This window comes from Balaenoptera borealis (genome assembly GCF_965194805.1).
Source record: "Balaenoptera borealis genome assembly, chromosome: 2".
In the NCBI taxonomy this organism is placed as follows: Eukaryota; Metazoa; Chordata; class Mammalia; order Artiodactyla; family Balaenopteridae; genus Balaenoptera; species Balaenoptera borealis.
Window position 1 is genome coordinate 50521563 of NC_138867.1, and position 11677 is coordinate 50533239.

General features: G+C 38.7%; 1 long non-coding RNA gene across 1 annotated transcript in view; it reads right to left on the minus strand.

The window, feature by feature from the left end:
* Positions 1-8217: 8217 nt before the first annotated feature.
* Positions 8218-11677, minus strand: part of LOC309624443 — a 34956-nt gene continuing 31496 nt past the window's right edge. The window contains exon 2 of the long non-coding RNA XR_014241928.1: positions 8218-10907. This is a non-coding gene — a long non-coding RNA (uncharacterized lncRNA). The remainder of the gene's footprint in view (positions 10908-11677) is intronic.

Here is an 11677-nt window from a genome sequence, read left to right on the forward strand (position 1 = left end):
GAAAAGAATATGAAAAAGAATATATATATATATATATATATATATATATATATATATATATATATATATATATAAATCACTTTGCTGGACAGCAGAAATTAACACAACACTGTAAATCAACTATACTTAAATAAAATAAATTTTTTAAAATTTTTTTATATTTTAAAGATTGAAAGAAGACTCTCCTTTTGGAGCAAGTATACAAAAATAAACTGAAATCTGTATATGGTGGCCACCTCTCACACTGACTCTCCTTTTACTAGTAATTTTATATTTTATCATGTTTTGATGTTCTAGGGAGTATTATCATCCTCTTGATACCTGCAACTCTTCTAGTTCTGAGTTCACAATTGTTTCATCAAGTATGCAAGTTGACCCACCTATAAGTATGCAGGTATTCTCTTCCTAATGTTGTCACTTAATCATTATTACTTAATTCTCTTGTTTATTTGAACCATGAATGTCTGTGATAAAGACAGCCATAGGAAGAATAACATGTCTGGTCTTGACTTTCTTCCACAGGTCTTCATTTAGATCAAACTGGGGGAAATAATGTTTTAACTATAGCTAAAGTGGGGGAAAGGAACTGGAAGCTAGAATCAGAAAATCTGAGTTGGTAACTGATGGAACTGAAACTCCATTTCTGGTACTGTGGACAAGTCCCAAACCTCTCTGAGCCTCAATCTCCTTTCATAACGGGGGATAATAACACATACTTCACAGAGCTGTTCTCAGTATGTCAGTTAGCCTTGCAAACGTTAATACATTGCAAACAGGTAAGTTATTATTACAAATAAGCAGCCCTTAAGTCCTCAGATGGTTTTCTATTTGACTCAAAATGAACTTGGTATGAAGCACAAAGGTGATGTGGCATCCTCCCCACATTCAGTCCTTGCAACTCATTGCCTACCCCTTGTCTTCCTGAAGAGACTTATTTACGTGCATTTGAGCCAATTCAACAATTGAGACATGCTTTACAGAGGCCCAAGTATAGCAAGAAAACCCACAGCCATCAATTAACTAAGTCTGTAACAGCTAACCTGCTTCTCTTGATCAACACAAAGGCAAACAAAAAACATATTTTAAATAAGAACCATAGAACCCATGTTTAAACCAATATAACCATCTTGGTTTTCTATAATAGACTAGAAAGGACTGGGTTTATAATGAGCGATATGTGACCACAGGAATCCTTTGTAATCATTTTTTACTACCAGTGGTGGAAAAGACATCTATTTTTATGGATATCTCTTTTCCCTTTTCAAAGATGACAGCGACGATAATACATTCAGCACTCTGGTGGAGAAAACTGATTTAGGGCTGCCAGCTTTTCAGCACTGTGTCTGTATGTATGCCTTCTGTTTTCAGAGTAGCAGGTTCAGCTCCTTTTTCAAGGACCTTTCCATGTTGACAGTACATTGTTACCTGAACTGCAAGGTACCTTTGCCCTAAGTGTGTGGGACTGTTCATTTGTCTGTTGCCATAATTTCCCAGCAATCAGCAAGTTCCAGCTCCCTCTCTAATCATGACTGGGTTTTTCATTTGCCAGGCAGTATTTATCAATTTCCCTGCTGCTTGCTTTTAAGTGATCACTGATCTATAATTCCTCTTTAGATTATCACTTAGGTCTGCTTTATAAGATGACTATTTACGAGGCAATGTGAATGTTGTCTGGCCTTGGACAGTTACAGCAACAGTTCATTTCAAGTGTCCCATTGTTATAAATACATTTTGCTCTCAACTCAACTCATCACAAAGCAGGAATAAATAGAACAATGAATTTTCTCTATAGCTTTTCAGTTATGTGAGCTTGTCCTGTCTGGGCTTTCTCCTCCCTTTAAGCCTACAAGTAAATTCTCAACTCATAAGACACCTAAGAAATAGTTACTGATTCTTTCTGAGATTCTAAACATTAGAGTGAAAAGCATTTAGTGGCTATGGCTGAAAAATGGAAGAAATGTCTACTGGGTATGTATTCAAATACAAGAATTAAATTTCAGTGCTGCAAAAACAAACATTTATAAGATTTTTCAAATACTCTTTGTCTTTTTTCCCCCCAATATAATTTGCATTTGCTAAGTTTCTTTTGTGTGTGTGTGTGTGTGTGTGTGTGTGTGTTTAACATCTTGACATTTGAATCTCACGAGAGTCTATTAGGTGTTCCTTAATAAATTATTCTAAATCTCATTAATTTCTTATCTTCAAGGTGCTTATTTTAACGAAAGAGCATTGAATTGTAAATCCTTCCAAGGTATTTATTAGGAGATATTGCTTTGTGACCTTTATGGCCATTATTTTGGCAGAACCGTTATAAAAATAAACTTAGTTCCTAGAGTGTTTAAACAGAAAGAATGTACTCAGGCTAACTTTCCATCTAAAATCATCCAAAATATACTCTAAGGATAGAGAAGAGCCATTTTGTTTAGAAAGTCGATCTTTTTAATTCTGCTTTTTTTTTTTTTTCTGGCTAGACTAAACAAATAAGTCACCACAGGCACTATGCATTTTTCCTATTCCTTTCTCTTGGGATGAAATATGAAATAATCTACAAAGTAATTTGATCCAGCAATTAAAAACAAGGACATGAATTACACTAACAACTGTCACATAGAAAGAATTAATTCCCTCATAACAGTCTGATGATACAGACCCTGGGTGATTACGAACAGATTGTAATTGGAAAAGAGCCAAACCAATTCAGGTATCTCCAAAACACAGGGGTAAGTCTCAACTTGCAAACAGAGAACATTTTTTACTACCCACAGGAGTATCTTTTTGCAACTGGTGCTCAGATGTTTATCTAGTGATTACTCAATGCACCTAGCGATGCAGCCATCCAAGGTACTGCACGTGGCGATGCCCACCGATCCTTGCTTCTGAGAGTTAGCACATCATTTATGGAAAGCAGACTTTCTGGAGTCTGTGTTTTTAGAAATGATGTCCTCCCCTGCCCCAAGTATGGATTATTGGCTGCTTGTGTTTAGTAGTATAGTATGTCATTCTAAATAATGGACATTAACTAGCTAGTGTGTCATTGGACAAAGTACGTGGGGGACACTGATGCCTGCTGCTTATTGGGAAAAAATTTCATTTTTCCAATGGCAGGCAGATTTTTATGATCCCTTTCAGATACTGTATCATTTCTGTAAGGCAAAGTCCTTTATTGAAGAAAACTGTTATATTCTCTGGTATAGCGGAAAGAGCTTAATTTGGGGGGGTTGGAAGATCTAGGTTCTTTTTCACTTATAAAAGTAGTAATTTGGGGGATTGTGAACAACTAGATTCCCTTAGCCCGGGACAGCCCCACTAATTCATTATCTCTAAGGTGGGCTCTGGGATTTACCTGGTCATTCTTTTGTGCTCTGAAGTTTAAGACCCACTTACTCAAGAGGAATTCCAGAACAATTTAGAATAAAGCTGTATGAGTGAAATAAGAGCTGCTTAGAAAAGGAAAATCCTACGGAGTTCTGGGCAGTAGGCATTATCTCAAAGTCACAGGCAGGCTTCCCAGCTTAGCCCTGGGAGGCCTTTACCAGCTCAGGTAAGGGCCTCACTCATTCATTCACTCATTCATTTATTCATTCATGCACTCAGCAAATGATTATCCTACACCCCCTTCATGTAAGACACTGTGCACTGGAGCAGCCGGCATCACCAAGCAGTCCTGCTCTCTTAGAATTTACTCTCTGAGCCTTGACATGTAAGTAATTATAGGGTGAAAAGTGCTTGGAAGCAGCCTAGGGTCATTATGAGGAGGTGGTCACCACTGGGGAGACGGAGGGTGGGGTGGGAAGGAAGTAGTGATAAAAGGCCCAACCCCATGCCTCTCACATGGAACAGCACAAATAACTGTTTTATTCAACAAAGATTAATTGAATGCCTACTATGAGCCAGGGTTTTGGCTAAACCCAGAGGAAAAACAAAGCAGGGGAAGGGAACAGAGAAAGATAAGAAGGGTGCATCTGGGAACAACTATTTTATCCAGGGCGGACAAGAAAGGCCTCTAGGAGGAGGTGACATCTGAAAGGTAAATTCAATCCCTCCCGGCCCCCAAAATCCCTGCTGGCCTGCCCTTTTTCTGCCCCTCGGCCTTTGCTTCAGCCCAGCCTAGGCACCAACACACCCCCACCTATAAAGGCCCCAGCTCGAAGGTGGACTAAGACAAAGGAGCCTTAATGAACTCATTAAAACAGCTTTGTCAGAGCTGGAGTTGGAGAACTGGAAGGAAGGGGAGGACAATGGGGTAAAATTCCCATCCCTTCCACAACCGGGGGGCCCAAGACGATAAACCCTTCTCCCCATACTCACAAGCATTGCTGTAGGTTGAGCCCCAGCCTTGAGCAGCCACCCGTCCACTCAGGATCAAACAAGGCCTTGATTTTTCTTAGGACCTGCTGTGTGTGAGCCCCACACTGGCCTGGTTGATGACAGCTATTAGAATGTCATGGGGGAAGTTTGGCATCTGGCATTAGTGTTTCAAATCTTGGCTTACTCTGCAGTTGCTGTGTGACTTTGTGCCCTTCCTGTACCTCTCTGAGTCTCAGTTTCCTTTGCCTGGAATGTTTGTCTTCCAGCTCTGCAAGATGCTGGCTCTTTTTCATTTTTTAAGTCTGAGATTGAAAAGTTTCTTCTCAGACCAACCTTCCCTGAAGACCTGATTGAAAGAGGCTTTTCTTGCTATTCTCCATTGCAACCCTGGTTGGCTGCCTTCTTGGCGGCCTTCTCAACTTGGTATTACCCATTCACAGTTTGTTTCCTGCTTTGCAGTGTGTCTCCCACTCTACCACGCACTGGAACCATTGTCTCTTTGGCTTCAAGTTTACCCGTGGGAGGCCAGTGCTCACCCAACGTAGGTCATCAATAAATATGTGCCCACCTTGAATGAATACACATAAAGTGAGATGATTACAATACTTGCCACACCTGGTCATTGTGAAGACTAAGTGCTCTTGGCACCTGAAAGCGATTAATAAACAGTAGCCATAATTAAAAGTACCTGTTCTGCACATGCTCTTTGTGTTTTAGGGTTAGTGTGGCCCTACAGAGGGAGAATGGAGGCAAAGCAAGTAGATATTCATGATTCCAAGACATGGGTGTTACAGTCCCCATAATACAGATTACAGACAAACAACTGGGGCTCAGAAAGGAAGAATGATTTGCCATGTAGCTGAATATATAATTCGCTTTGTTTTTAGGAAGCAAATCAGAACTGAACACATGAACTGCCCTTCAATCAGTTACCTTGTAAGGTTATAATGTATGTATTTTTTCTGATACTATAGTTTAATTCTGTGTGATAACAACTTCTTCTGGAACAATCTTTTTAGTCTGATAGCCCTTAAAAATAAAAATATCCTCTATTCCTTGAAGACGGATTTGATTTTGAGAGTGAAGAGTTATTCAGAGACAAAATAAATGACTAAATTGGGACCTAGAGGGTGATCTCTTTTGATCTATAAAATGGGTTGTGAACATGACTTTTGTTCCAGTTCATTTGGAAGAATAAACCCATGAGAATGCCCAAGAAAAAAAGGTAGTAACTTTTTTTTTTTTGGCTGTGTTGGGTCTTCATTGCTGTGCGCAGGCTTTCTCCAGTTGTGGCGAGCTAGGGCTACTCTTCTTTGTGGTACGCAGGCTTCTCATTGCGGTGGCTTCTCTTGTGGTGGAGCACCAGCTCTAGGCGGGTGGGCTTCAGTAGTTGTGGCATGCAGGCTTAGTTGCTCTGCAGCATGTGGGATCTTCCCGAACCAGGGATCAAACCCGTGTCCCCTGCATTGGCAGGCAGATTCTTAACCACTGTGCCACCAGGGAAGTCCCGGTAGTAATTTTTTTAAGCATAGCAAAAGACAAAGAAGAAAACAAAAGTCCTCCACGATTAATGTACCCAGGGGCAACCACCATTAACATTTTGGTGTATTTTTTTTCCCTAGTCTTTTTCACATTTTTTGAGGTCAGAATCATTCTTCTTATATAATTTTAAATCCTGTTTTGTTTTATTCTGTTTGCTTAAAATTTGTCAAATGTATTTTACCATATCACTGAAAATCCTTCTGACATATAATTTATAACAGCTGCATAATGGTCTATCTTCTGGATGTTCCAGAATTTATTTAAACAGTCTCCTGATGTTGTTTTCATATTTAAACACATATTTGTACATAAATCTTTGTCTACATTTTTGCCTTTTCTTTTGGATGATTTACTAAATGGGGAGCTGGTGAGTCAAAGGATATGAACACTTTTTACAAATTTGTTCCTCTTTTTAAAGATATTTTCATTCTCTTTTCTGATTGCAATACAGACTCATGGCAAAAACAAACCAAAAAAAACGCTGACATTTAAAAAAGAAAACAAAATTACCACTATTTGTTTCTGCATACACACACAATTACTTTTCTTTCTTTCCTTCCTTCCTCCCTCCCTTTTATCCTTCCTTCCTTCCTTCTTTCTTACATTATCCCTTTCTTCCCTTCTTACATTATTCCTTTTTTCCCTTCTTTCTAAAACAATGGGACCATATTATTAATAACTGTTTTGTAATTTGCTTTTTTCACCTAGCAGTATACTGTGGACACAAAGAATACAGTATTTTTCAATGTGTCAAACTGATGTCCAGAAGGGCCCCATCAGTGGCCATTCTCATCAACAAGATATGAAGTGCCCACCTCATTCTACTCATGCTATCACCAAATATTGCCTCTGTTGTAATTTTTGCTATTTAGTGGTAACTTACTATAGCTTTACATTGTATTTATTTGCACATTTGTGAAGTTAAATGCTGTTTTTGCTTTGGACCCTGAACTTCCATCTTTTGTGTTTATCTGTTCCCTTTGCCCATTTACTTGTTGTAGTCTTGTTTGCATATTGATTTGTATGAACTCTTGATATAATAAGTAGTTAGGACCTTGTTCACTATTGTGGCAAATGCTCTTGTTTCTTGTCTGTTTCTTTTTTTTTTTTTTTTAAACAGCTCCTGTTTATTTTTTTATTTTTATTTATTTATTTTATTTATGGCTGTGTTGGGTCTTCGTTTCTGTGCGAGGGCTCTCTCTAGTTGCGGCAAGTGGGGGCCACTCTTCATCACGGTGCGCGGGCCTCTCACTATCGTGGCCTCTCCTGGTGCGGAGCACAGGCTCCAGACGCACAGACTCAGCAATTGTGGCTCATGGGCCTAGTTGCTCCGCGGCATGTGGGATCCTCCCAGGCCAGGGCTCGAACCCGTGTCCCCTGCATCAGCAGGCAGACTCTCAACCACTGCGCCACCAGGGAAGCCCTCTTGTCTGTTTCTTAATTGTATTTATTTTTAATTGAGTTTTAAAAAATTATTTAAATTTATTTCTTTCCTTGTATTAACTTTTCTCCTGTTTTCAAATGTAAACAGTCCTTCCCCATACATAGTACAGGTAAATATTCACCTTTTGTTTTCCCTTTATGATTTTTATTTTAATCTACCTGGATTAATCTATCATGGAAAATACCAGAAGATTAAGATCTACCCTGAGTTCTGTTTCCAAATATTCAACCTTTCCTGTTAAAATTTTACAGTTCTTTCAGCATATATAAAGTCCTTATATGTGCAAAGGTTTGTTTCTGAATTGTGCCTTCCCTTCTAGGCTGTAAGCTTCATGCAGGCAGGCCAATTTATTGCAGTCACCTCATGCCTATTATATACCACTCTCTGTTCAGCCTAAAGAAACTCAGGTGAGCAGAGGAGAATTGGAATTCCTGCAGGGAATTGAAAGCCCAGACCATGCTAAACTTGCCAAAATTTGTCATCCCACCCTAAAATGCTGCAGATATAAATAAAATATATACCATGCCTGAAAAAAGAAGAGGATAAGCAGAAATGTCGAATCTATGAACTGCAATTTGTATAGAAAGAAAGAAGTCTATTTGACATCCGACTGAATTTTAGGTACGTAATACTTTCCTAATGGGTAACCATGGCCCTTTAATTTTATGTTAAATGCTTAATCATAGGGTTTTAATTCTCCTTATTATGGTTTTAAAAGAAAGTGCAAATGTTACATGTACTGGCTATACAAACAGTGGGGAGAACATATTTTAGGTTAAATTTCTCCAGAAAAAAGAGGCAGCTAGATTTACTCTGGTTTCCAAAACGCAAGCTCAAAAGAACTATTTACTTAAAGGTTTCAATTTCTCAAAACTTAAAGCAGTAAGGCAATCTCGGGTTTTTATTCTCTGAGTCTCTCTTCCTTTTAATGAAATATTAAAAGAGCTACCATACTATTGGTTGAATCTTTAGAGACAGGTCAGAGGGCTAAGAAGAATTAAACAGCTTTATTTCCAAGCTACTTCTAAGGTAAGGACGCCTGGCTGTTCAGGGGCAGGGCCAAAAGTGGGTAGGGGCAATATAAGAATTTTTCCCAGAAAGGTACAGTCACTGTCACCAGGTTATGTCACAGATATGTCTTGGAAGCTAATTTGTGAAAAGAGAAAATAAAAAGTGCTTAATCCTGGGTTACAATATCACTTGGGGTTAGCACATTCTGGTAATTCACAATTCACTCTTGCTTATTATCAAAGAGTTAGCAGATTTCCTCTGAAATTGCAACAAGCCATGATAAGACAGTACAGCTAATGCCTTACTCCAATGTTATTAAAAACTCTAATTCATAGTTTGGATAACCTAGCCATGCCCTGTGCAGCAGTATGAATGCATAGAGGGAAAAATTTGGATTCAAATTTCCTGCATCATGAAAATTCAAAACAAAAGCAATATTGCTGCCACTCAAATCGGCAAAGCTGTTCTGATTCAAAGACCAGATTTCCTGATTAAAAATTTGCAATCAGATCAGGTTTTGGAGGATGCAAAGCTATGTGGGACAAGCATTATTAAACCTTTCAAAGTTCTAGTATAGCCACTCGAGGTTTTCCACTGTGGCTTCTGGAGTCAGAGTCACCTTTGAAGTGTTTGAAGCTGTGAGTCTCAGATGCTTATTATTGAGACACATTTGCCTTCACTGAACAGTACAAAGTTCTAAAAATACACATCTGAATGACACCGCAGGTACATTACAACAATATTCATCTGCATTACTAACTCTCTCCTCAAAAACACACTGGATCTATTAATAAGGATATTTATAATATGGATAAGAGATACTGGAAAAAATAATCCAGCTTCAGACACATACTTTGAGCAGTATCCATTTGAGAAATCACCCCAGACAAAAGGTGGTCATTCCTGTTTAAAGCCTAGACCCCCAAGCAGCAGGCAGCAGTGAGAGAAAACACCAAGTAATTCTTTATACATTGTAAAATGTGAAGATTTTTTTTTTGTTTTTTTGTTTTTGGACAAAGAGCAAATTCTTCTCTTATAACCACAACCTCTTCAACTACGTTTTTCTTGGAGTGACAGACTTAAAGATGATCTGCTATTGAAGGAAGCATGTCAGTATAAGTTTGCAATAATAAAAATCTCACTGCTATCTAACTTAAATCTCCTTTGTTCCTGCAAGGTAAGTCCATTCACCGCTTCCCTGGGGCCATTTCGTGTCCAGAGCGCTGTGGCAGTGCTCCCAGAGATGAATATGGTCTAGCTTTATCTTTAGAGCATCTTTAAAATATAGATTACAAGAGAGAAGCTGACGACAAAGTGCTGCAATGTGGTATTTAGACAGCGCCGTGCTCTGCAGACAGAAACCTGCCACTACATTAATTCATCTCGCACCATTTTCTGTTCTCATTATAATTTTATCTTAGGAATTAATACATTCTGCCATTTTCTATTCTGGTTACAATCTAGAGAAATCCGTGAGGCTGAATACATTTTGTACCACTTTGCTCTGCTTATAACGTTAAGATGTTTTGAAGAATGGATTAGTTCAATGCCACTTTCCCTACTTTATCTTGAGAATAATAACTTAAACAGAAAGCTTCACTCAGCGTTGGTGTGAAGGCACTTCTAGTATCAAGATTGTATAAAGAAAAGAAAGTAGGAAAAGTGATTTGTCTTTGCTTTCGCTTTTGTTTTTAAAGTCACTTTGGTCTTCCAGAAATTTTAAAGAGAACATGCAAAAAGTGATTGAAAATATAAGTAAGTAGTATTAGCCACATGACAAAGGCCTTTAGAAGGAAAGAGAAGTTCTCATCATGAGTCACTCTTTATCCTAAGTGAAGAAAACTGAAGTCCCTCCATCACAATAACACTAAAAAAAAAAAAAAAAAAGCCCTAACAGTTGAAAATACACAAAAATTCTAACAAAGGTTCAAATTTAACCAAATATGTAAAAATATCCTCTTAATACTACAAGGACCAAAGTGGCTAAGCCATTTTGAAGAATCATGTAATAAACAAGTTCATATGGTCACCAAAGTCAAAATGGTAAGAGTGATTTTTTATGTGGGATTTGGCGGGGGTGATGGGGGGTAGGGAGGTATACTCAAAATAATGGAAAACTATACAGTTTGGGGTAATATTACAATTTTGCAGAAAGTCCAACTGTAGTGATGACCGTAAACTGTGCTTCAAATACTAGATGAAACTAATGATTTGCCGGAGGAAGATATGCATGCTGAATATCATTAGGATGCAAAATACCTTCTTAAGCTATTTTTTGTCTTCTACCTGCTCCCCTCCCCCTCCCAAATGCTCTAGAGCTTTCTTTAGTCTCTCATTTTCTTCTCTCTTTTATTCAACAACACACATTTGTGACATTGTGCATTCTGTGTTTGGGAAACAAAATAAAGTTAATTGATATCGGTATCTCCAATCAAATTAGCTGATTGAGCCACAGATACACTACTCAAGTAAAAGTCCTTACCTTCATCTATTTAGTTAGTTCCTCTCCCATTCCCTGTGATGGCAATTGCAGAGTTTAACCTCCTTTAAAATCTCCTTCCTCTCCAGTTTCTCGCTATTCTCTTCAGAAACCGTAACTTCTCTTTGCAGGAAAAACAAACAAACAAAAAAAGTCAGCATAGGACCCTCTTCTACCTTCTCCCACAAATGTGTCTAAGTTTATATCTTCTCTTCCCTCCAACCAATCCAGTCAATGGGTTAGGTGCTCCTTCTTACCTCTGGGGCTCCTCAGTCCATCCGGTCACAATCCCAACCACTCACCTCCCTCCAGGACCTCCCTCCCTGACTCACCTTCTTATACACTCAACCTCCACTTTTGCTACTAAAGCTGTGGACCCTTTAGTATAAACACAAATCTCAGGCCTCCTCTCAATTCCTTAAAATACAACAATTAACAGATGTCTAAACATTTTAAATCCCAAATACCACTCAAATTATCTCGTTTTTTCTTATTTCCATTCACAGCCAAACCTCCTCTCCTCCCACTAATTTCTAACACTTTGTAGTGTGGCTTCTGCCCCATTACACCACAAAACCTGCTTTCCCAGCCCTAAGGTCACTAATGGCCTCGTTGTTGGAATATCTAATGGACATGCTTCCATCCTTATCTTGCTTCTCTGCAGTGTTGACACTGTAGACTGCATCTTCCTGCTTGAAACTGTTTTGTTCTCGTTTCAGTTTTTTTGCTTCAGGGACACTATACTCTCTTAATTCTTTTCCCTCACATGGCTGTTCCTTCTCAGTTTCGTACATTGGTTCTTTCGCACTCCCCTAAAATGCTGCTGTGCCCCAGGACTCCACTGTCAGCCATCTGATCTTCTTCCTTTCTGTGTGCTTTATGGATGAACTTAC